The following is a 27742-nucleotide window of genomic DNA, read 5'->3' as shown; positions in this document are numbered from 1 at the left end:
CTCTCATAAAAATAAAAACACTTATAAAAAGTCTTCTGTTAATAAGGAAATAAAAAGTGGAAATTACAAACTATTTAGAAACAAGCAATAGAGCATTAAATATTAAAACCTCTGAGATGTGGCCAAAGCAGTTATCAGAGGAAAATTTATGGACTTAAATGCATACATCAGAAAATGAGCAAAATTGAAATCAAATGAACCAAGCATAATATTCAGGAGACTACAAAGAACAAAAAAAATCAAATCTCCAGAAAGTTGAAGAAAGGAATTAATAAAGATAAAATGACATTAATAAAATAAACAAGAACAACAAAGCTAGTAGAGTTGGTCAATAAAACCTTCTTCAAGTTTAAGGGAAAAAAGAGAGCATAAATAAACAGCATGAGAAAGGAGGTAAGATGTAATTACAGATAAAGAAGGAATTAAATTTTGTAAGATAGTGTCTTTGTACTAATAACTAAAAAACTAGATGAAACGTGTGATTTTCAAAATTAGCTCAAGAAGTAATAGAAAGTCTAAATATGCTATTTCTATTGAGAAAATTAGAAAGCTAGTCACAAATATACATTTAGGGGAAACATCAAGTCCAGATGGTTTTAATATTTCATTCTATAACACCTTCAAGAAATAGATAATTCTTATGTTATAAATTGGGAAGGTACTCAATTCATTCTAGAAGCCTTGTATAAATCTGATATTAAAATCATAACAGAAGTGAAAACATTTTTTTTTCCAATTTACTCTTTCATGATAAGCCAACAAACGCCTCCCCAGGCACTCAAAAATTCTTGCACATGAAAAATAGAAGAAAACTTCCATTATCAAATTAAAGATTTCTACTAGAAACTTAGCCGTGGTGAAACCATGAGAACTATTTCCATTTCAGTCACCAGCAAGACAAAGTTTCCTATCACATCTATATTCAATATTGTATTGGAGGTCTTTGCCAATGCTATACAATAAGAAAAAATTAAAAAGGCACATGAATAATGGGGGAAGAGATTATAGTGTCATTTTGTTTTTTTCAGCCAAGCTCCCTAGGAAGGATAAGATAATCAGTTAAGAAACCATTAAAGCTAATAACAAAGTATTATAAAGTGGCCCAGTACAAAATAAACACATAAAAACTAATAGTTTTTAATACAATAGTATTATCTTATTAGAAAAAGTCATGGATTAAATTACCCAATTCACAAAATTACCTATTCACGCATAGCAATGAAAACTATAGAATATCTAGGAAGAAACCTCAGCTTATTGAGGAGCATAATAGATACGAATATGTAGAGATATATACTTAATTTTGGATGAGAGTGCTTAATATTGTAAAGATAGGTATTTTCCCCAACCTAATCTAAAAATTCCGTGTCCTACAGCATTTATATGGAAGTTGACTAGCTGATTATAGAATTCACATGAAACAGCAAGTGTAGAAGAAGGACAAAGATAATTTAGAAGAAAAACAAGAGGTGCACCTACCTTACTAAATGTCAATATATATATTTTAAAACTATATTAGTTAAAGTAGAATGGTATTAAAGCTAAAATTTAACTAGAGCAACGTAATGAGTCCAGAAACAGATCCCTGTAGATATACATACAATTTTGGGAAAAATCGGCATTTCATATTAATGAGGGAAAGAATAAATTGTGTGGAAAATTAGATACTATTTGTAAAAGTAAAATTATATTTTTAACATTACACTAGTCACCAAAGTAAATTCCAGATGGATTAAAGAGCTAAATGTTATACAAAAATAAAACCTGCAAACTGAGCGAAAGAAAATATAGCATATAAACCACAAAAGAAAATATAAGTTTGCCCAAATAAAATTAAAAGCTTCTCTATGACAAAAGACACTATAAACAAAAAAAGACACCATAAACAAAATTAAAAGAACACATGCTGGCAGAAAATATTTACATTTGCAATAGACAAAGGATTAGCATCCAAAACATATGTAAACATTTATAAATCAATAAGAAGAAGATCATTAATTCAAAGGGGAAATAATAAAAATATACAAACAGGCAATGAGTAAAAGGGGAACCAAAATGGAAAATAAGCATAAAAAGTTGCTCAACTTCACTAGTAGTGAGGAACATCCCAAATAATGCACAAGGAGATGTCATTTTTCACTCATTATATTGAAAAGAAGTTTGATAGTATCAACTGTTGGGATTTATAAAGAAACAAGTATATCATATTTTGCTTATTGGGGTATAAATTGGTTCAGATAGTTGGGAGGGCAATTTGGCAGTATTTGTTAAATTTAAAAATGCAAGCTGGGTGTGTGGCTCATGCCTGTAATCCCAGCAGTTTGGGAGGATCGCTTGAGCTTGGGAGTTGGAGACCAGCCTGGGCAATGTAGTGAAATCTTGTCTCTACAAAAGATAAAAAAGACAGGCAGGCATGGTGATGCTTACCTGTAGGCTCAGCTACTTGGGAGACTAAGGTAGGAGAATTGCTTGAGCCCAGAAGATAGAGGCTGCAGTGTGCTGTGTCGTGATTGCACCACTGTACTCCAGCCTATCCAGCCTAGGTGACAGAGCCAGACCTTGTCTCAAAAAAAAACAACAACAACAAAAACAAACAAACAAAAAAATCACATACCACATGATCAAGAGAAAACAAAAGAGAAACAAGATAAACTTTCACAAAAATGTACATGGAGCCATGCTAGAGATGTTCTTTGCAGCCTCACTGATGGTGAAAGGCTAGAAACAACCTAACTATAATAGAAGAGTTACGTAAACTGTAGTAAATCATACTATATCGTAGTTTAAAAAAATTGAAATTGATTTATATGAATTCATATAGAAAGACAACCAAGAGATATTGATATTTGATCAAAAAGGCTATAGCATAATTTGTATAGTATTATACCAAATCCATAGACCCAACTTTATTTTTCTTTATGTATTTATTCATTAATTCAGTCATTCATTCATTAGAGACAGGATCTCCTTCTGTTTGCCTAGGCTGGAGTGCAATAGCACAATTGTGGCTCACCGTGACCTCGAACTGCTGGGCTCATGCAAGGGGTGGGGCACAGTCCTCCTGCCTCGGTGTTCCAACGTGCTGTGATTACAGGTGTGAGCCACTGCACCCAGCCTCAAACTTTCATTTTAAAAGAAAATAGTGCCATGTGTTTTTCACTGAAGTGCATGTAGGTGTATTGGGAGATAGCAGGACATCACTCAACGTTCTGCCGATCTTGAAGCTAGATTCCTGAGTTCGAGTCCCCATTCTGGCATCTGGGCATCCCTGAGCAGGTTTCTCAGTTCCCTACCCTCTGTGTCTCAGTTTCCTGTTCTGCAAAATGGTAAAATGGAGATAGCTGTTGTGCCTACTTGGCAGGCTGTTTGGAAGATCACAGAAGTTAATACATGCAAAGCCCTTAAGGTATGGCCGCACATGTGGTAAGCCCTCCTAAATGCCTGTTATTTTTACTATGAAGAAATCTCTGGGTTTCCACACATGAAACTGATTTACAGTTAGTTCTGATAAGAGAATGCAATTAGAAATGGAATGAGGCTTTTGTCAAGGAGAATTTTTGCGTTGTCTGTATAGTTTGACTTTTGCAATAAAGATATAGTCAAATATTTTTTGAGAAATTAAGTGGAATTTAGTAAAAGTCAGTAGAGAAAGTAGAAATGGTGTTGGGACAACCATCTCATCATTTGGAAAAAGAACCTTATCATAAAGTTAGATCATCACAGGTGTAATAAAGATTCAAGTTCGAAAAATGAAACCGCAAAAGAATAGGAATCAGGAAAATGTTGATGTGATAGTGAGATGAGTCTTCATAACATGACATCAAAGGCAGAGAACCAAAGGGGAAAAATGGACATAAAAGTAGAAATTGTTTTTCAAATGACATCACAAATGAAATTAAATGGAAACTAAGTTGTGAAAATTGTTTAAAATATACACAACAAATGGTTGATGACATTTCTTAATAATAGCTTTTACAGATTAATAAGAAATAAAAACTAATTATCAAACAGAATGAACAGGCAATTACTAATGTTAGAAATATAGGTGGACAATAAAAGCATTCAAAGATAGCTAAACCTCAGTAGTTATCAAAGATAGGCAGATTTGAACAATCCTTACTTTGATTATCAAAGATAGAAAAATTATTATCAATGCTAGAGGAAGTCTGAAGAAAAAGATTTTATTCAGTACAAACTGGGATATATTTTGTGAAAGTTTTGCAATAAGTATTAAATGTTGGCCGGGCACTGTGGTGGCTCACACACGTAATTCCAGCACTTGCAGAGGCCAAGGTGGATGGATCGCTTCAGCTCAGAAGTTTAAGACCAGCCTGGGCAACATGTGGAAACCCTCTCTCTACAAAAAAATACAAAAATTAGCAGAGTGTGGTGGCGCATGCTATAGTCTCAGCTACTTAGGAGGGTGAGGTGGGAGGATTGCTTGAAATTGGGAGGTTGAGGCTGCAGTCAGCTATGATCACATCACTGCACTCCAGCCTGGGTGAGACAGTGAGATCCTGTCTCAAAAAAAAAAAAAGTCTTAAAAATGAGTACATTTTTTGGACCCACAGTTCAATTTTAAGAAATTACTTAAATGAAAGAATCACAGATGTCCACACATAAGTATGTATAATGATTTTCACTGTGATTTTATTTAAATTAGAAAAAAATTGGAAATTACTTAAATCTCCATATAATAAATTATTATGGTGCATAGAAAGTATGAGATATTATTCAGCCATTAAGAATGATACTTTTGAAGACTATTTACTGGTATGCAAATATGAGTGTATGGGAGAACAAATAGACTACAAAACTCTAATAAATATAGTTTCAAATTAGTAAGAAAAAAGCACAAGAAATCTCTATTTTGTGAATAAAGCTAGCCCCAAGTCTCTTTGTATCTTTCTGTTTTACATCTGTATGTCTAGATATAGTTGTAAATGAAACTAGATAAAAATGCACTACTATTGTAAAGCTGATCATTTTTTTGGGCAGTGATGACATTTATCATTCTCTCAGTACTTTATTTTATTTAGTTAAATATTACAATGAATATTTAGGGTGTTGTACCACTAAATAAGTATTATGTTGTACTACTAAATAAGTATTAAATGTTGGTACCTGGCTCACATTTAATACTTATTGCAAAACTTTCACAAACTATATCCCAGTTTATACTGAGTAAAATTGTCTTCTTCCTCAAATTTCCTCTAGTATTGATTATATATATAAAATTTACATATATAATATATATGTATATATTAGACGGGGTTTCACTCTTGTTGTCCAGGCTGGAGTGCAATGGCATGATCTTGGCTCACTGAAACCTCTGCCTCCCAGGTTCAAGCAATTCTCCTGCCTCGACCTCCCAAGTAGCTGAGATTACAGGCACCCGCCACCACGCCCGGCTGATTGTTTTTGCATTTTTAGTACAGACAGGGTTTCACCATATTGGTCAGGCAGGTCTTGAACTCCTGACCTCAAGTGATCCACCCACCTTGGCCTTCCAAATATTTTTTCTGTCTTTGACAATCAAAGTAAGGATTGTTCAAATCTACACAATCTGTACAAGAATGAATACATTCTTGTAGAAGCTAAAATGCTACAGATACGGCTGAAGTCCCTCAGACCAATCCCATATCCCCTCTCCCATACTCTCTATAGGAATTCATGTTGTCAGTTTGGTGTGTGTCCTTCTAGAGCTTTTTCTATATATTTGCATCCGTGTTTTTCTTCCAGTGGTTTGGCAGTTAAAATATCTTCTTAAAGTTTGTTTGTGCTGGATGCATCGGCTCAAGCCTGTAATCTCAGCACTTTGGGAGGCTGAGGTGGGAAGACAGCTCAAGGCCAGGAGTTTGAGACTAGCCTGGGCAACATAGTGAGAACTTATCCCTACAGAAAATTTCTTTTTTTTTTTTTTTCACCTTATAATTTTATTTAATAGTTTCATGTTTCATTTGCCCACCTAGATCATTGCTTTATTTTTTTATTTTTTTTATTATACTTTAGGTTTTAGGGTACATGTGCACAATGTGCAGGTTTGTTACATATGTATCCATGTGCCATGTTGATTTCCTGCACCCATTAGCTCGTCATTTAGCATTAGGTATATCTCCTAATGCTGTCCCCGCCCCCCCCACCCCCCACCCCACAACAGTACCCGGAATGTGATGTTCCCCTTCCTGTGTCCATGAGTTCTCATTGTTCAATTCCCACCTATGAGTGAGAACATGCGGTGTTTGGTTTTTTGTCCTTGCGATAGTTTACTGAGAATGATGTTTTCCAGTTTCATCCATGTCCCTACAAAGGACACGAACTCATCATTTTTTAGGCTGCATATTATTCCATGGTGTATATGTGCCACAGTTTCTTAATCAAGTCTATCGTTGTTGGACATTTGGGTTGAAAATTTCTAAAAATTTAGGCAGGCATGGTGGCGTGCACCTGCAATCCCAGCTACCCAGGAGGCTGAGGCAGGAGGTTGCTTGAGCCCAGGAGTTCGGGGCTGCAGTGTGCTATAATTGTGCCACTGCACTTCAGCGTGGGTGACACAGCAAGACCCCATCTCAAAAAAATTGTATTTACTCTGAAAATCTTAATAATATTTTCTTTTGATGTCTAAAATTAATTAATATTTTCTCCCTACTATTTACTTCCTACTCCTTCTCAACCTGTATCCCACCACCTCTGGTATCATTATCAACAGAGATTTTATTCCCAGTTCGTTTAATTTTCTTTCAGTCAATTAATGAATTAGACCCAACTATAAATTTTACTGATTTCTTTGTGCACTATGGTTTATAATCTCCTAATACTCTTGAATTATTATTTTAGTTTGTTTTACCCTAAAGCTTGACTGATATTTTGGCTTGGTACAGAAATGTAAATTTAATATAATTCTATCTCAAAAATGTGATGATATGTTCAAAAAAGTCAGGTGCCAATATGATCCTTGCTCAAAAAAGTCAGGTGACAGTATGATCCTTTTTCTTTTGCAGGTAACGTTTTTTTTTCCAGAAGTTTTTAGGGTTCTATCTTTTTATTGGCACTCTGAATTTCACAGAGGAAGTAACTCTCATTGCAATTTTGTTCTGTCATTCTGCTTAATATTTATGAATCCTTTCAACCTAAAGGCCTTTTTTCTGTGGTTTTTGAAAATCACACAATCCATCTGTGTTGTTACATGTATCAACAATCAATAATTTTTTTACTGTTAAGTAGCATTCTGTTGTATGAATGTATACAGTTTGTTAATCTATTCACCAGTTGATGGACATTTGAGTTGTTTCCAGTTTTGGTGATTACAAATAATTGCATGTAGGTTTTTAAATGTGGACATATGTCTTCATTTCTCTTGGGTAAATACCTAGGAGTGGAATTGCTAGGTCAAATGGTAAGTATATGCTTAACTTTATAATAGTGTGTCAAAATGTTTTCCAAATGGCTGTGCCTTTTAAAAACTTTATTTTGAGATAATTGTAGATTCATGTACAGTTATAGGAAAACAACAGTGTTCCCATGTGCCCTTTATACAATAGTAACATCTTGTAAAACTATAGTTTTACATTACATCATTTTCCCTGGAGTGATTATGAACAGTACTGTGGCCTTAATTTGGGTTTCTACATATTGATTGTTTTTGTTCGTTTGCTTTTTTTTTTGGCAGAGTCTTGCTCTGTCGCCCAGGCTGGAGTGCAGTGCAATCTCAGCTCACTGCAACCTCCGCCCCCTGGGTTCAAGCAATTCTCCTGCCCCAGCCTCCTGAGAGGCTGGGATTACAGGCACCTGCCACCACACGTGGCTAATTATTTTGTATTTTGTAGAGACGGGGTTTTGCCATGTTGGCCAGGCCTGTCTCAAACTCTTGACCTCAGGAGGCCCGCCTCGGCCTCCCACAGTGCTGAGATTACAGATCTGAGCCACCACGCCTGGCCTCATTGTTAATATATAAAAATGCAGTTGATTTTTGTCTTGCTTTTTCATCCTGTGGCCTTGCTAACCTCACTTACTCATTCTAGGAATGTTTTTGTAAGTCCCTTGGTATTTTCTATGTAGATAATTATGTCATTTTCAAGTAGGGATGGTTTTATTTCTTCTTTTCCAATATGTATGTATTTTATTTCTTCTCATTTACTCATTGCAGTGGCTTGAACTTCTGCTGACTCTGCTCAATTAAGGTGGTACAGGCAACAACCTTGCTTTGATCCTGGCCCTAGAGGGAAAGTATTCAGTCTTTTGTCATTAAGTATAATGTTGGCTATAGTGGTTTTGTAGATGCTCTTTATCAAGTGGATGTAGTTCCCTTCCATTCCTAACTTTCTGAGAATTTTTATCCTGAGTGGGTATTAGGTTCTGTCAAATACTTTTGAGTTGTCAATTGATATGATCATATGACTAAACTTCTTAGAGTGTTGATATGATGTATTACATTGACTGATTTTTGAATATTGAACCAGCCTTGCATACCTGGGATAAATCCCATTTGGTTATGGCATGTAATTATTTAATAGATTGTCAGATTTGGTTTGCTAATATTTTGTTGAGAGTTTTTGCATTTAAGTTCATGACAGCTAATAGTCTGCAATTTTCTTAAAAATTTTTTTTGTATGATCTTGATATCAGAGTAATACTGGACTCATAAAATAAGTTGAGAAATGTTCTCCCTTCTTCTGTTTTCTGGAGTAGATTGTGTAAAATTGGTGTTATTGATGTTAATTTTTAAATATTTGATAGGATTCTCTAGTAAAGCCATCTGGGCCTGGAGATTTCTTTCTTTATTTCGTTTTTTAAGGAGGGCAGATTTTAAAGTATGAATTCAATTCTATAATGGTTAGATCTAGTCACATTATATATTTGATTTAACTGAATTTTGCTAGTTTGTGTTTTTTGAGAAATTGGCCCACTTTTTTCCCTCAGCTGTTGAACTTATGAAGGAAATGTTTGTAGTATTCTCATATTATTTTTTGATGGTTCCAGGATCTATAGGAATATTCCTTCTTTATTCCTGATACTGGCAAGTTGTGTTTTTCTCATTTTATATGATACTCTTGCTAAAATTTATTGATTTTTTCAAAGAAATAGCTTTTTGTTTCATTGATTTTCTCTGAAAAATACAATCAACCATCAGGATCTCATTGGCATGTATATAATACTTCACCCAAACAACAGCAGAATATACATTTTTTTCCAAGGGCCTATGGAAAATTCACCAAAATAAACCAAATCATAGGTTATAAAGCAAACCCCAACAAACATAAAAGAATTTAAATTATTATTAGGGATGGCTTTATTTGTTCCTTTCCAATATGTATGTCTTTTGTTTCTTCTCATTTACTTGTTCAGTGGCTAGAACTTCAATTTACTGTGCTCAATAAAGGTGGTACAGGCAACAACCTTGCCTTAATTCTGCCCCTAGAGGGAAAGTACTCAGTGTTTTGTCATTAAGTATGTTATCCCATTTTCATTTTCATTGCTGTTTGCTCTGATATTTATTATTTCCTTTCTCTGCTTTTTGGGGGTTTATTTTCCTCAGATTATTGATTTGAGACATTTCCTCGTTTTAATGTGTGAATCTAGTGCTATAAATTTTCCCTAAGGACTGCTTTAGCTGCATCCCATTTATTTTGATATGTTGTATTTTTGTTTGTATTCAGTTCTATCTTTTAAAATTTCAGTTTCCTTTGAGGCTTCCTCATTGACCAATGGATTACTTGGAATTATGTTATTTAATTTCCAAGTGTTTAGACATTTTCTTTTTGTCTTTCTTTCATCTTCCTCTTCTCTTCATTTTCTGATTTCTAGTTTGATTTTGCTGTAGTCAGAAGGCATACTTTGGATAATTTAAATTCTTTTATATTTTGGGGGGTTTATTTTATGGCTCACAATTTGGTTTATTTTGGTGAATTTTCTATAGGCCCTTGGAAAAAAATGTATATTCTTCTGTTGTTTGGGTGGAGTATTAAATATATGCCAATGAGATCCTTATGGTTGATTGTATTTTGCAAATCATTTCTATCCTTGCTGATTTTCTGTTCAATAGTTCTGTCAGATGCTGAGGGTCTCAAGTCCCTGATTATAATTATGGATTTATCTATTTCTCTTTTAAGCTCTAATTTTTTTTTTTCTTGAAATGGGGTCTCTGTCTGTCACCCAGGCTGGAGTGCAGTGGCATGATCTTGGCTCACTGCAACCTCTGCCTTCTGGGTTCAAGAGATTCTCCTGCCTCAGCCTCCTGAGTAGCTGGGACTACAGGAGCAAGCCACCATGCCCAGCTAATTTTTGTATTTTTAGTAGAGATGGAGTTTCACCATGTTGGCCAAGCTGGTCTCGAACTCCTGACCTCAGGGGATCCACCCAACTCGGCCTCCCAAAGTGCTGGCATTACAGGTGTGAGCCACTGTGCCCAGCTAGCTCTGTCATTTTTTGTTTCATATGTTTGAACCTTTGTTATTTGGTGTGTTCACATCTATGATTGTTTTGTCTTCCTGGTGGATTGGCACTTTTGTCAATTGTGTAATGTCCTTCTGTCTACAGTAATTTTCTTTGGTCTGAAGTTCACTCTTTTGACTATTAATATAAGCATTTTTTCTTCTTAGAAATTAATGCCTTTATGATATATAACTTTTCCTATTTTATTTTCAACATACTTATGTTGTTGAATTTGGAGTGAATTACTTATAAACAGCTTCTAGGTGGGTTGTGATTTTTAAATTCACTCTTCTAATCTAATTAGTATATTTAGGCTAGTTACCTTTAAGGTAATTAGTGATATGTTTGGTCTTGAGCCTGACATTTTATTTTGTTTTGTTTTCTATTTCCTCTGTTTCTCCATTCTTGCCTTTCCATAGGTTACTTGAATATTTTTAAGAATTTTATGCTGAATTATTTATAGTGTTTTGGGGTATATAATTCTGTGTAGTTTTCTTAGTTGTTGCTGCAGATATCACAATATCAAAATGGCTACTAATAACATTTTGCAACTTTGAGTAAAGTGTGGAAACTTTACTTACATTTAGGTCCTCCCTTTAAAAAAATATTTCCACTTTTAAATGCAAATTGAAACCACAATGCTATACCACCTCACTCCTGCAAGAACGGCCATAATCAAAAAAATAAAAAAATATTAAATGTTGGCATGGATGTGGGGAAAAGGGAACACTTTTACACTGTTGGTCGGAATGTAAACTAGTGCAATCACTATGGAAAACAGTATGGAGATTCATTAAAGAACTAAAAGTAGATCTACCATTTGATCTAGCAATCTCACTACTAGGTATCTACCCAGAAGAAAAGAAGTCATTATACAAACAAGATACTTGCACACACGTTTATAGCAGCACAATTTGCAATTGCAAAAATATGGAACCAGCCCAAATGCCCATCAATCAATGAGTGGATAAAGAAACTATGGTATGTATATGCCATTTAATACTACTCAGCCATAAAAAGGAACAAAATGATGGCATTTGCAGCAACGTGGATGGAACTGGAGACTATTATTCTAAGCGAAGTAAGTCAGGAATGGAAAACCAAACATTATATGTTCTCACTTATATGTGGGGGCTAAGCTGTGAGGATGCAAAGGCATAAGAATAATACATTGGACTCTGGAGACTCAGGGGAAAGGGGGGGTTTGGTGAAGGACTACACATCCGGTATAGTGTACTCTGCTTGGCTGGTGGGTGCACCAAAGTCTCAGAAATCACCACTGAAGAACTTATTCATGTAATCAAACACCACCTGTTCCCCCAAAAACCTATTGAAATAAAAAAATTAAAAATTAAAAACATTAAAAAATATTTCCACCTTTAAATATCATCTTGTATGGCAGATGGTGTCAATAGTTTTTGTTTCAATCATCACATGTGATTTAGAAGACTCATTAGGAGAAGGAGAGTCTATTGTGTTTATTCACATTTCTAGTCTTTCCTTAGTTCTTTCTTCCTTCCTGAATATCTGAGATTTCTTTTATTATTGTTTCCTTTCTAGTTGAAGAACTTAATTCAGCCGTACTTTATGAATAGGTCTGCTAGCGATAAGTTCTTTTAGTTTTTCTTCATCCGAGAATTTACTTCTCCTTCATTCCCAAAGGATAGTTTTGTTGGGTATAGAATTTCCAGTTCACAATTTTTTTTTCTTTCAGCACTTGAGAAATGTACTGCTACTTCCTTCTGGACTCCATGGTTTCAGGTGAGAAATCTTCTGTAATTTAATTTGGTGTTTTCTTTGGTAATGTGTAGGTTTCTCTAGCTGCTCTCAAGACTCTTCTTTGTCTTTAGTTTTCAGAGTTTTAATTATGATGTGTCTTGGCATGACTTTTTTGATTTTATATTATTTGGTGTTTGCTACCTTTTTGAATCTGTGGGTTTATATCTTTTGACTAATCTGGGAATTTTTCAGCCCTATTTCTTTGAATGCTCTTTCAGCCTCACTCTTTTTCTCATTTTCTCGGGCTACAATAATGCCAATGTTGCACCTTTTGTTATTGTCCATGGGTCTGTTTGTTTTTTCAATCTATGTTCTACATTTTTGAGAATGGATGAATTTCATGGTCTATTCTCAGGTTCACCAATTTTATTTTCTGTTGTCTCCATTCAGTATTAAGCCTATCTAGCAGTTTTCCATTTCTATTACAGAATTTTTCAATTCTATAATTTAATTATTTTTAATAAGTTATGTTTCCTTACTGAATTTTAAAATATTTCATTTGTTTCAAGATAACATGTAATTGCTTGTTGAACCACTTTTATGATACTTACTTTTAAAACCCTTGTCAGTTAATTTTAACATCTGACTCATCTCAGTGTTGGCATCTATGAATTGTCTTTTTTCACTCAACTTGTGATTTTGCTGGTTCTTGGTACGATGGGTGACTTTCGATTGTATCCTTAACATTTTGGATGTTATTTTAGGAGACTCTGGTTCCTATTTAAATCTTTCATTTTAGCAGGCAGTCACCCTGTTTAGATTTGGCATGCAGGCCCTGGCCTACTTTTAAAGGCTATGGTTCCAATGACAGTCTAATTTTCAGAGCCTATGTGGTGTTATTTTGGTCTGCTTGGTTTATCTTCTGTGACTGAGGCTTTCACTGGTCCCTGCTGGTGCTTGAATGGGAAGAAGAAGCTTCCCCAGGCTGAGCCATCTGGTAAACCTTACTGGGGAAGGGTCTCTGATAGACAGAGCGCACTTCCCAGGCTGTCTGCTTGTGTGATGGGTTCCCCCCCTTGCCAGTGGGGGATGGAGAGAGCTTCCTGGACCATATGGTTATTATGTCAGGACCTCCTTGCCAGTGGCCTTGTGGCTTCATGGTATGTCTGAGTGGAAGGGAGAAATTAAGGCCTTATGGGGAAGGAGATGTCTTGTTGGTGTAGAGCAACATGTTATGACATGACCCCCCTTGCTAGTGCCTCTGGGGCATGGGCGTTGCACAGTGTCTCTGGGTGGGAGACAGGAGTCTCAGGTCCAGCCAACTCAGTTAATTTTAATCTTTTTCTATAGCTTGCCCTCATGTATTGGGGGTCAGGGAGCTGGCCCATTCTGAGTGAAGGCTCAGATCATCTGGGCACTGCCGTGTCTCTATGGAGCAGGTACTCATGAACAATGTATCTCCCACAGTCCAGTGCCTGTCCATAACGCTGCTTAACACACTGGCCATGGAAAGGCAATGGTTAGGGGTAACCCACCTTGGTTCTCCTGCAATAGTTGCTCAACCAATGCACTGCAGGTGCTCCGGGGGTGCCCCATCCAAGCTTGGCACATTCCTGGTGCACCTTGTACCATTTCTTGTGCTTCTTTTCTGAATGTATGTTTTGCTTATCATGTGTCTGTTCTACCAAGAATAACCCTTCCTGTATTCTAGTGCAGTTTAGACTAATATGCATATATAGTCTTCTAAATATATATTTTACATATATAATACATATTCTCCTAAATGTATATTTATATATAGCTGAAATATATATTTACTTAAATATATAATATATCTTCTTATCTATATAAAATATATTATGTTAATATAAATATATATATTTGATTTCAAAGGATTTTGAGAGTAGAAGTTTAGCTTATCATCTTCACCTAGTCTCTTCTTGTGATCTGTGTTTTCTCAAATTTTCTAAAATAAACATGCTTTACTTTTATAATCAGTAAAACCCATTAATACTATTTTAACTGTTTTTTTTTCATGGCTGTGTTTAGCATTATGCTGTGGGCAAGTATTCAGTGGCCTCTTCTTGGGGAGATTACAGAGAAATAAAAATGTGTGCTCTTTGGAAAAGGTCTCTCAGGCCGTGGAAGGAGTACCTACACTTGTAGGGGTGCAAGGATGGGGGTCCCAGCTGCAGAGCTTAGTTTAGCTTTTTCAAGGGTGTGCACGACTCTGGAATGTTGCTCCAAGTTCTCACAGGAGGGGCGAATCCTTTCCCTTCTTAAATTGCCAGTGTGTGCAAAATGCTAACGCTACACATTTAAGTGACGTATAGATCAGAACAGAATCATAGCTTGATGACATAAATTAAAGTAATTATATTCATTAGCATGATAAAAAATATGCAAACAAATGTTTATTAAATGCAACCATACATCAACTCCAAAGGCTTTGGCGTTGTTTATGTCTTTGTTGCTCCAGCATTTTGTCAAAGGTGGCCTGTCATGCCGAACCTAATTGACACTAATAGCAGTGGAGGGAGGAGGAGCCAGCCTAGAATAGCACTTGGCTGTGTGAGCTGCGGAAGGTTGGGGATTTTGCTACCAGGCCTCATGAGTGTTGCATAACTGGCCCTGATGGAGGCCTGGGAAAGGAAGTCTGGATCTCCTTACGTTTAATGGAAGGAGGGCTGCCGCCTCATTAGGACATTTAAGGACGCGCACAGAAGGGTGTCTGGAGGTCACTTCGTCCTATTAGCACCTGATACAATCTCTGCCATTCAAAGGGAACCCCTTTCTGTATGGTCGGAAGTGTCTTTTCAAGCTGCTGGTGACTCTCTGGCAAGCGAAAGCCCTTGCCTGTCCTAGAGATGGGAAATAGGCTGTTCTACCTGGAGGGTGTTGTACATTTGTGTTGAGTTCTTGCTGGGGAACCTGGCAGGCTGCTCTGATGAGGCATCTCATTTTTGGCCAGAAAGTATGTGAATCATATCTCCAAGCACAGCTACAAAAAGAGCCAGGTTCCTTAGCTGTGATGCTCAGGCTTGGGGAGATGCTGGCTTTGGCCTTGAGGGCTCATGCATCCCAGGTGGTCCCCTGCTCTTTGTACACAGATCCAGCAGTTATTGTCACTGTTTACAACAGCTGGGTGGTTGTTTAGAAAGGGCTGGGCTGGGTGTAATTGAGTAGTCCATCTGTCTGTCCATCCAGCCAACATATGTTGAGTGTAACTCAAGGTGGAGAGTGAGAAGTGCCAGGGAGTGGTAGGGAAGGGATGTGGAGGAGGTGTGAGTAGGAGAGAGGGGTCCAGGGCTTTAGATTGAAGCCAGTAGTTGCCCTCCCACAACACGATATATATATATTTTACCCCCTACCTTATACCTGGGGTTCTACAAAAACCACAGCCCCAGGATTTGGCTCTTGTTGACAGATTGGACTATCATTCACTTCCATCCATTCTTTGTGAGCCTAGTTTATCTCCTGCATGAAAGGGGCAAGTGAGTGATTTAAGCCACAGCCTGTTTCTGCCTTCTTTAGCTCTTCTTGATTTTCATGGCCGTGGGCTGCAGTGTTAACTTTGCAGGTGTCACCAGCACTGGTCCACCTGCCTTTTAAAGGAAAACAAGATGCCACAGAGCTTCTTCTCCCAGGGTTCATGTTGTTTCTTCCATCTCATGAGGGAAGTGGAAAGTGGAGATGCTGGGGTTTTCAAGGTCAGCAATAGCACCTGCTAGGAGCACATAGTCTGGAGTCTCTACGGTGGCCACCCAGGGAGCAAGGAGAGTTTGGCTGGTCTGCCCTGGGCACCTCAAGCCTGGCCACTGCAAATCCCCGTTTCTCATCTCCCAAAAAAGGGAGGCTGTGTAATTTATTTCTGTGGGGTGGTTTATGCTGGGAGGGAGAGAACAGATGTTAAGAAAACAAAGGAAGGCATAGCACTTTTGTTTCTGAGCCAAGGGTGATCAATTCTGTATACTTTACTGCCTTGTCCATGTTTTGGGGTTGGATATTTCAAGCCATTTCAATCAAAAGTGGTGCCACTCCGGGCTCTAAACAAAGGCCTAGGTTTATTTTTTTTTCTGGCAGTACAATCCTCAAAGATTACACTTGCTGAAACATTTTTAGCCACGTCAACATTCCTTAGGAAATACAAATATGGGCATTATTTCATGGAGATGGCACCGGGTAATATAATAAAATGGATTTATTTCATCTTAATTTATTTAAAATGTGCATAGACAGAACTGGGATAAAATCCATGAGATGAAATATCTCGTTTGCATGAATATATTGAAAAATTCAGCCACCTTCTCAGCCAAAAAAAGACGCCACTATTTTTTAATCCTCAGAATAATAAGAAGAATAGGTGCTCTTTTTAAAACAAGAAAATATAACCTTGACAGAGAGAAGTGATTCATGTCTTGTGGTCCCCGTGAAGGTGTGAGGGATGAGTGTAGATGCAGCCTGTGTTCAGGGTTGAGGGATTGGGAGGGAGAGAGAGAGGAAAGAGGGAGGGAAAGACACAAGACTGGTTTCGCACAAGAGGTTGGTCTGGCCTGCGAGGGAGGAAGGCAGTGTGGGTGGGCTACCTTTTTTCAGGTGGTGGTCACCAGTGTCAGTCGTGGGGGCTCCTCACTCTGGACTCTACAAAGCCTCAGAATCATCTAATGGTGGAGAACGTTGCAGGGACTGAGACTGGCAGGCACGCATCCTGTCTTTGGGGCTGTAGCACAGCAGGATCCTCATCATGTACCACCCCCCAGGGTTCCTGTGTCCAGAATGCACTGTGAATACTGTACTCATCCATCAGGCTGAAAGCCTGAGGGCCTGCAGCTCAGTCTGCACCTCTCAGCATAGCAGCTATGTGGCTTGGACACAATTTCCAATCTCTGGTCTTTATGTAAAGCAGCATAAGTAGAGGCTGAATCTGACATCTTGGGTTCAAATCTCTACCACTTATAACTGTGTCATCTTGAGCAAGTTTCTTAACCTCTCTGGGCCCAAGCCTCAACCTCAAGTTCATTTGCAAAATGAACTTGATAGTGAAATTTACTACCTATGGGTGTTATGAGTTTTATCTGCAATGATCATGAAAAGTACTTGGAACATGCCTGACTGATAGTTAGCATCCAATGAATGTTAGTTGTAAAGTTTTCTAATTAACTGAATGGAAATAATCTTTCCATCTTATCGGATAGATCAGTACCTGCTATTATTGTTTGACATTAATAAATGTTTTCAATGTATTGCGTCCATGTCCATAAACTTCTGGAGATAAGAAATGACGAATGCTTGCAGAAGGTATCCGGTAATGAATGTGGGGTTGAGTCTTTTAGGTGTCTTAGTCTCTCTGAGTCCAATTCTCATCACCTCTTGGGGTACATGCCTGCTGGAGTCTCTTACAACTCAGTGCTTTGGGGAGGCTTGTGCCAGGGCACGCTTCAGGGGAGTGAGGTGCCCAGTGTGGCTGGCTCTCCAGTCAGTGTCAGCCAGGACTGGGCAGTGGCTGCTGGCCAGTCGCTCCTGGGAACCCCAAATCTGGTGTCTGCTGCCCTTACCCTCCACCCCTGCACACCATCTAGTCCTTGGACTGAACTGCTGAAGATGAAGGGGCTGCTTCTGAGAAATAAAATGGTTTTATTTTATTTAAAATGGTGAATCACAAGCCTCAAGTCCTCTCTTGGAAGAACGAATGGCTAACCTTCCCATTTCCCTTCTTTTTATTTTTCACCCTAGTCTGGGAGAAAACCCAGCCACGCCATCACTAACTTTTGACAATTCAGGCCATAGATACAGGGCTCCCTTTGGACCCACATGGTAGCCACAGCATTTGGAAAACAAAAATCAGTGAGGGGAATTCCCATAGCTCTGTGTTGGGACTTGGGGGTTGGAGGGATGGCTGCAGAGTGAGCTGATTCCAGCTCTCAAGGATGCCACAGTCTAGGGTGTCCAAAGCCAGTGTCCTGAGGCTCCCTGGCTGCCACGTCCTCACTCTGCTTGTGGGCAAACTTCCTGTGCCTGGGAGCTACCTCCTAGGACAGGTTTAACGCAGGTTCCGTGTCTTTCAGATGCCTGGGCTGGGGGGGAGCACTGCGGGCACAGGGTCCCTCCATCAGGGCCAGTAGGGAAGCCAGTGGTTTTCCTGGAGGATGTGCCTGACCCAGAACCTGCCGTTTACTCTGATGCTGCCCAGTGGAGACACAGCAGCTGCCGTTGGAGATCTTCTCTTGGAGACACAGGAAGGAACCAGTGAGCAGGAGGCTGGGACCCCATCAGATAAACTCAGAATCTGAGACATTTCCCTTTAAGACCATCAAGCCCAATTCTATGAAGTCTTGATCCTGGAGTCCCTGGGGTCTGTCCAGCAGTGAGCTCGCTGTCTCTGACCACAGCGGAAAAGTTTGCTTGCCTTTTCTGTGCTGCTAAGGAGCCTGGAGAAAATGCCTCCATCCTCACGCTCGCGGGGGCACCGAGTCAAATGCAGCTGGGACTCAGGGGGCTGTCCCCTGCTGGAAGCCAGACCCACCCTTCACGGGGCAGGCCCTGCCAGGCTCACAGAGTGATCCAGACCCCTAGGCTGAGTGCGCCTGGAGAAACTGAGGCCAAGGGAGGGAGCAGCCTTGCCCACAGCCTCATGACCAATTAGTGGCAGAGTCAAGGTCCCCCCTGGGTCCCCTGCTTTCCAGTCTGCCAGGTGGGAATGGGGGGTTGCAGTGAGGAAACTAGCAATACAAAGAACAAAGACCAGGGTTTAAAAAATACAAAAATGTAAATGTTTCTTAGAACTTCAAAAATTATCGTGCCCTACAACTTTTGATCTTGGATCAGTTTTTTTTTTTTTTTTCCCCTTGGGTCTTGTGCTTCAAGGTGGATGTCAACTTTTGGCAGAGTGGGGGCACATCACATGGGCCTCTGGGCTTCCCCCCACAAAATCAAAATGAGAAAGTGACAAAAATCCCTTTAGGTGCCCTGCAACTCCCCAGATTTTCTCAGGGAAAGAGACCACAGCCAGGAGGCAGAGAAAATAAGAAGCGCTGGAACGTTGACCCTGCGTTTCTTAGGGCTGGTAATTTGCACAAGCGACTCGGGATATTTCTGGTAGTGAGTGATTTTCAGCTGTGGCCGGTGTGGACTGGAGTAGCTTGCTGTGGACCAGGTGGTCTGTCTGGCCCACCTGGGTGAAATTCTAGGACCTGTTCCTTACCCAAGAGCAAGATGGTCAAGCCATCTTCCAGGAGATCTCTCTTGTTGCCTGGGCTTTGTGGCACAGGCAAGGGGAGGGGAAGTCTGGCCTGTGAGGACCACATGGGCTGGGCATGAGCATCAGGAGGGACGCCGGAGCCCCCTGACAACTGCCAGGGCAGCTCCACATGCCTGGGGGTTCTGTCCTGGGTGGCCCCAATTCTGGCTGCCTGGACGCCCTGTTTTCCTTATCCTCTCCCAGGTGTGGTGGCAGCCACAGGACTCCAAAGCAAGTGTCTGGCTGCCTGGTTCTTTGTCAAGCGAGTCTGATGAACACAAGCCCCTGATCACCTGAGCAGCAGAGCCCCTGGCAAATCTTCCGTTAATGTCAGTGATGATGTTTCTCTATTGAGGTGAGACCCAAGTGAGGCTGGCGGCCAGGCTGGGTGGCTGATGTGGGGTGATTTATGGAAAAGGAGTCTGGGTGGCCCAGACGGTCCAGGGCTCCGGGTGTGAATTCCATGCAGGTTGCTTGGGGTCAGCCACTGCTAATGGGGAGCCTGCTGCTTTGACCTCTGGGGGCAAGATGAGAAGCGTCCCCGGATATGAGAAATCACTGCATTTTCGGTTCTAATCAGAGCGGCTCTTGGGCTCAGACTGGTGTGCGTTGAGCCAGGGTGTAGACGGGGTGACCATATAATTTATCGTCCAAACTGGGGCATTTTGGGGAGTGATAATTTTGAGAGTGAAAGAATGTGTATTGGTAATTAAATGGGGGCTGTCCCTGTCAAACTGGAACATAAGGTCACCTTGGAAATAGATGAGTTTGGCACAGTTCATTGTTATTTTGATCGCTTCTGCTGCCCATTTCTTGAACATTTTTAGATTCTGGTGCTTCCATGGGCACGGAGGACCCATGTAAGTGCCCCTGGTTCTGCAGGGTATTAATGTAGTCTCTGGACTGGACAAATGGCTTGTTTCAGAATGCAGAGGTTGGGGACACATTGCAGGATGTGTCCACAAGGGTGAGATGGTGAGTTTATTCTCACTTTGCCTCCCTTTGACTATAATTGACTCAAGGGTGGAGTCTCTGTCCCACACCTGAAGCACATGAGTTTTGGGGTCAGACACCCCTAAGTTTTTAATTCTGGCTCTGCCACTTACTAACTGGGACAAAAACCAAGTTATTTCACTTATGTAAGCCTCATTTTTCTCAGCCACTAAATGGGAATACAAATAGACCTAGTAAAGATATGGGTGGTGGAGCGGGGGGCGGCTATTGTGCTAACTGTCATATGTGAACGTGCTTAGCACATCATACATACTCAGTTATTATTTAGGGTAGTGTCTTATGTCTACAAGAAGCTGATTCACTTTGGTATGCAAAGAAAAGTAACCTATTCATTATTTTTACTTTATATTTAATTAAAAAACTTTCAGGTAAAAATACACATGATGTATTATTATATAGTAACAACATATGTAATTAACCAAATAAAATATGACCAAATTATCTGTGTATGAATAAATACCTATGGCCAAATTTTGGGGCGACATGGCCAAATTTTACACTGATAGGGCTGTGTGGTCAGAAAGAGTTTTGAGACCTCCTTCATAGTTAGAATGACACCCACCAGATAAAAGTAACAAAGATAGAAGCTCTCAGAGAACTTAAAGAAGCTGCTTCATACGTTTGTCCATTTATTCATTCTTCAGCAGCTATTGATTGAGCACCTACCACACTCCAAGCACTTGGGATACATCAGCAAGCTAAATGATAAATTCTACAGCATATTGGAAGGTGTAAGTGCTATTTAAAAGAGGCAGGGTGGGAGGGACTAGGAGCTAGAGTGCAGCGTGGTGGTGTGCAAATTAAAATTGAGTGGTCAACATGAGCTTCATTGAAAAAGTGGCATTTGAGCAAAGACTTGAAGGAAGTAAAGGGCGTGGTCTTCTGTCCTCCCCACCCCCAGAGCTGCCTCCTCTCTCCTTCCACTTTCTGGGGTTATGGTGGAGATCACCTACGATACAGGACATATCAAAAGAAAGTCACCAGTAGAATGCAGCTGTTTCTGTCGCCATCAAGCTTGCCGGCTCTCTTCATTTCCGGCTCATGTCTTGTCCGCCCTCCTCAAACCACCTGGGCTACAGTGGCCTACACAAGTGGGTGACCTTGTTTTGTCCTTCATTGAAGAGATAAAAGCCACAGGTCACAAATGCCTTCACTTTCCTCCCTCCAGTCCTCTAGAAAGCTTCCTGCTTGGGTAACCCTTCCTCTCTCTCTTCTTCCCCTCCCTGTAGTTCCCTGGCTCCCTCCCCTCAAAATGTCTCAAGGACTCTGTTCACATTCACTTAGCTCCCCTCTCCTGCATTTCCCAGCTCCATGGTCCAGATTAGTTTCTTTCTTTTTCTTTTTCTTTTTGAGATGGAGTTTCACTCTTTTTGCCCAGGCTGGAGTGCAATGGCACGATCTCAGCTCACTGCAACCTCCGCCTCCCTGGTTCAAGTGATTCTCCTGCCTCAGTCTCCCAGGTAACTGGAGTTACAGGTGCATGCCACCACTCCTGGCTAATTTTGTATTTTTATTAGAGACAGGGTTTTTACCATGTTGGCCAGGTTGGTCTTGAACTTTTGACCTCAGGTGATCCTCCAGCCTCGGCCTCCCAAAGTGCTGGGATTACAGGTGTGAGCCACCACACCTGGCCTAGTTTCTAAATAAGTTTAATATCTCCCATCTTTTAAATGGGACATTCTTGACCTCACGTCTTCCCCTAGTCATTTTCTTATTTTTTAAATCCCCTAAAAAGGAGTGGAAGCTTACCAAAGCTTACCATAGAATTGTCTGCCATGCTTTCTTCATACTCTTACTTCCCGCCCTCTTTTTTCTTTTTCTTTTTTAAAAATTTTACTTTAAGTTCTTGGATAAATGTGCAGAACGTGCAAGTTTCTTACATAGGTATACATGTGCCATAGTGGTTTGCTGCACCTATCAACCCGTCATCTAGGTTTTAAGCTCTACATGCATTAGATATTTGTCCTAAAGCTTTCCCTCCTCTTGCCCCCTACCCCCCGACAGGCCCCAGTGTGTGGTGTTCCCCTCTCTGTGTCCATGTGTTCTCATTGTACAGCTCCCACTTATGAGTAAGAACATGCAGTGTCTGGTTTTCTGTTCCTGCGTTAGTTTGCTGAGAATGATGGCTTCCAGCTTCATCCATTTCCCTGCAAAGGACATGAACCCATGTCCCACACTCTTTTGTTAGCTGGTAGAGGCTGGCTTCTGTTCCTTGCTGCCATTCTCAGCCCCTGGGACCTCCATGTTGTCACATATGGACACTTGGAGCTGTTATCTTCTAGTCTCTCTCTCTCTGCATCAGCACACACAGCTGACCTCTCTTCTTTAAAGCACTCTCTCCTCCTCACTGCCGTGATACCTGCACCTGCACCACTGGTCTCTCCCCAAGGCTCCTCTACACCTCTATCTTTTAGAGCCTCACTTGCTGGTTCCTCTTCATTTGACTTTCTCTGGAACTTAATATTGGATTTTCTTTTACACAACTGTCTCGTTTGTTCTCATTCCTATCGTTGCTTTGAAAATACTTTTATATATAAGCAGTTGTAAATATCTTATCTACAGCTAAGATCTCCTATCTGAGCTCTGAGATTCCAAATCCAACTACTTCCCTGGGAACTCCTTTCATACCTAAGGGCATCCCAATGTCACATGTCCAACACTGAAACTCTTCAGCTTCCCCCAAACATACCTTCCCTCAGCCTTCCCCACCTCCAAGGATGGCACCTGTTTCTACCCTGTTGTTCAATCCCCAAACCTGGCTGTTATTCCTTTTTTTTTTTAATGAATTGATTGAGGTATATTTCACACAGCATAAAATGAACCATTTTAAAATGAACAATTCAGTGACATGTAATACGTTTACAGAGCTGTACGACCATCACCTCTATGTAGCTCCGAAACATTCCCACACTCCAAAATAAAAGCCCACTTTCATTAAGCAGCCACTCCCCATTTCCCCCTCCAGCAAGCCCCTGGCAACTGCCAATCTGAGTTCTGTCTCTGTGGATTTACCTATTCCAGATATCTCATATGAACGGAATGACAATATGTGACCTTTATGTCTGACTTCTTTCATTGAACATAATGTTATTGAAGCTGTAACATGTATTAGTACTTCATTTTTTTATGGCTGAAACATATAATGCAATTGTATTGGAGTCCCCAAGCCCCGGGGCCATGGACCAGCACCATGGCCTTTTAAGAACCGGCCCCACAACAGGAAGTAAGCGGTGGGTGAGCAAGCACTACTGCCTGAGCTCAGCCTCCTGTTAGATCAGCAGCAGCATTAGATTATCATAGGAGCGCTAACGCTATTGTGAACCGAACCAGTGAGGGATCTAGGTCTCATGCTCTTTATCAGAATCTAACTAGTGTCTGATGATCAGGGTTGGAACAGTTTCATCCCCAAACCCTCCGCCCCCACCTTCAGTATCCATGGAAAAGCTGTCTTCCACGAAACAGGTCCCTGGTGCTTAAAAAGCTGGGGACCACTGTATTATAACATACATATATGGAAAAATAAATTGTGTTATATATACTATATATACATATATAATATACATACGTGTGTAATATATAAATACAATAAATAATATAAAAATAAAAATAAAAATAAATATAATAAAGCATAATGAACAATATATAAATATAAGTATAATAAATAATATAAAAATAGAAATAAATATAATATCATATATGTATATAATATATAATGCAGATATTTTATATATTATTTGTATATTTTATGTTATATATGTATTACAGATATATACCATATGACATTTTATATATAATGTTATATATGTATATATGTATTATACATATATAACATTATATATAACATATACAACATCTCATAACCTTATTAGACCCTATATATTACACTTTATAGAAATATAAAATGTTATATATAACATGTTATATATAATGTTATATATCTATAATATATAATATATATTATGTATAATATATAATATACATATATAATATATACACATATGGTGTATACAAATATAATGTATACATATATAATATATACATATACATGTATATGTATGTAATACATAATATGTATATTTTACATAATATGTTTATGCATGTAATATTATGTATGTATATAATATATACATATGTGTATATATAATCTATGTATTATATGTATAATATATTACTTATAATACATATATTACCTATGTATTATAGATAATATATAACACAGTGTACCTATCCATTAATCTATTATTGATAGAGCCCTGGGGTACATCCATCTCTCGGTTATTGTGGAAGCGTTGTGGTATCAGGGGTGTACACGTATTTGTCTGAGTACTTGTTTTCCTTTCTTTGGGGCATATACCTAGGATTGAATTTACTGGGTCACAAAGTAATTCTATGTTTAACTTTTGGCACTGTGGCTGTGCCATTTTACGTGCCCACTAGCAATGAATGAGGGTTCCTCTCCACATCCCCACCAACACGTATTATTTTCTGTTTACATTTTTTGCTGATCGCCATCCCATGGGCATCATTATGATTTTGCTTTGCATTTCCCTCATGACCAGTCATTGGGCATTTTTTATGTGCTTGTTGGCCATTTGTATAACTTCTTGGAGAAATGTCTATTTGCATCCTTTGCTCATTCTAAAATTGAATTTTTTGTCTTTTTATTGTTGAGTTGTAAGTGTTATTTCTATATTCTGGATACAAGACCCTTATCAGGTATATATATGGTTTGTGAATTATATCATTGAAACAACCCCCCATTGCTGTCCTGTTTTCTTTCTTTTTTTTTTTTTTGAGATGGCGTCTCTCTCTGTTGCCCAGGCTGGAGTGCAGTGGCATGATCTTGGCTCACTGCAACCTCTGCCTCCTGGGTTCAAGCAATTCTCCTGCTTCAGCCCCCCGAGTAGCTGGGACTACTGGCATGCACCACCATGCCCAGCTATATTTTGTATTTTCTGTAGAGTCGGGATTTCACCATGTTGGCCAGGCTGGTCTTGAACTCCTGACCTCAAGTGATCCGCTGGTCTCAGCCTCCCAAAGTGCAGGGTTACAGGCGTAAGCCACTGTGCCTGGCCTTTGGTTGCAGTTCCTAATCCTTGTTAGCTCACCTAGCCCGCGAGGCCAACTTTAGGAGACACTCTCATGCATGTACTTCCCTCCATCTTCACCCTTCATCTCGCTAACACCCCACCACAATTATTTCTCACTTGGATAATGCTGTAGTTTCTAATTTTGTCTTCTTGCCTCTACTCTTGTCCCCTTATAATCTATTCTCTACCAAACAGCCAGAACGATTTTTTTTTTTTTTGGAGAAAGGTTCTCACTCTGTCTCCCAGGCTGAAATGCAGTGGTGGGATCACGGCTCACTGTAGCCTCAGTCTCCCGGGCTCAAGCCATCCTCCCACCTCAGCCTTCCGAGTAGCTTGAACCACAGGTGCATACCACCGTATCTAGCTAATTTTTATATACTTTTTGGAGAGATGGGGTCTCATTATGTAGCCTGTCTGGTATTGAACTCCTGGCCTCAAGCATTCTGCCCACCTCGGCCTCCCAGAGTGCTGGGATTATAGATGTGAGCCACTGTGTCTGGCCCAGAAGATCCTTACAGATATAAACTGGACGCTGACCTGCATCTGCTTCAAGTCCTCAGGGACTTCCTGCCACATCTGTAATAGGCTTAGGACCACTTCACATGTCCCTGCTGTCCTCTCTGGCCACACATCCTATTTTAGCCCCGATGTCCTTCCGTAAATTCCCACAGCACAAGGCTTTTCCAGCCTTGGAAGATTTGAATGTGCTTTCTCCTTTGCCTAGAGAGCTTATTCAACATGCACCGGTGAGCCCCATTCTCCTTCCCATCTTGGCATAAATGTCACCCCTCAGGGAGGGCTTCCCCAGCCACACATTTAGATTAGGCCTCCCTCTCTCATGGGCTATCTCATAACCTTATTAGCCCCTAACTCATGGGCTATCTTGTAACTCTATTAGCCCCTATCTATAACCTTATTGGGCCCTACCTACTGGGCTTTCTCATAACCTTATTGGCCCCTGTCTCATGGGCTGTCTCATAACCTGTTAAGCCCCTATCTCATGGGCTCTCTCATAACCTATTTAGACCCTATCTCATCGGCTATCTCATAACCTTATTAGTCCCTACCCCACAGGCTATCTCTTAACCTTATTGGTCCCTACCTTATGGGCTGTCTCATAACCTATTTAGCCCCTATCTCATGGGCTATCTCATAACCTTATTAGACCCTATCTCATGGGCTATCTCCCAACTTTCTTGGCCCCTACCTCATGGGTTAGCTCATAACTTTATTGGTTCCTATCTCATGAGCTACCTCATAACCTGTTTAGCCCCTATCTTATGGGCTATCTCATAATGACCTTTGTTTTTCATTCATAGTTTAAAAAAAATCTTCTGAATGCCGACCCTGTGCCAGGCACCCTGTGTTCACCAGGTGGATATTGGTTTGCAAGACAGATAATGTTCCTGCCCACTGGCTGCTAACAATCTAGCTCAAGAGACAGGAAAAATAAGTGCACAAGACCTTACTATGTTATGTGAAGAAAATACATGGGGTAAATAGTGTCAGCGGGTGGGGGAGGAAAGGGAGGGTGGGAATTCACAGTTGGTTGGGGTGGGTCCCTGCAGGGGAGCTGCGAACGCACATATGAGAACAAGCAGCCTTTCCGAGGGAGGCAGAGAGCAGCAAGTGAAAGGGCCTTGGGCTGTGATCCACAAGCAGCTGAAGCCTGTGGCCGTCACCCCACGAGGGCAGTGTAGGAGCACAGTGGAAGTGGGCAGCGTTCAGCCACAGTCTGGAGTCAGCGCTGTTTCCTTGCGTGCAATGTCTGGGTTCTGCAGTGGAAGCTTCATGAGGTCACACACCTACTATACCCACTACTGTGCACCAGCTCCTAGCAAGTGCCTCCTCGGAGTAGGTGCTGAGTATATGTTTATGAACACTGAATGAATATTATTTTTATGAATGAGATTAGCTCAATCTCCATCCCCTTTCTGTGTTTACGTTAACCATGTTCTGACTGAGCCCTTTTGTTTTCCAGCCATGCCACAGAGAGACTCGAGCTCAGCTCTGGCTGAATGACTGCAAATTTCGATTTGGAATAGTCTGCAATTTCATCCATGAGTCACTCATGTGCCTCTACTTCTCCCAGGGGATTGCCGGCTCTACGACAAAAATTTTCCCCTTTCATTTTCACCAAGTCCTCAGAATCTTCTAGAAGTTCAATAACAATTCCTACCCAAAGCCTGAATGCTATTCCTGAGTCAACAGCTGTGTTTGCCCTTTCTCCCCAGTTGTCCTGGCTGCTGGC

Source organism: Hylobates moloch, unplaced genomic scaffold (genome assembly GCF_009828535.3).
Source record: "Hylobates moloch isolate HMO894 unplaced genomic scaffold, HMol_V3 SCAFFOLD_12, whole genome shotgun sequence".
In the NCBI taxonomy this organism is placed as follows: Eukaryota; Metazoa; Chordata; class Mammalia; order Primates; family Hylobatidae; genus Hylobates; species Hylobates moloch.
This window is presented reverse-complemented; position numbering follows the sequence as displayed.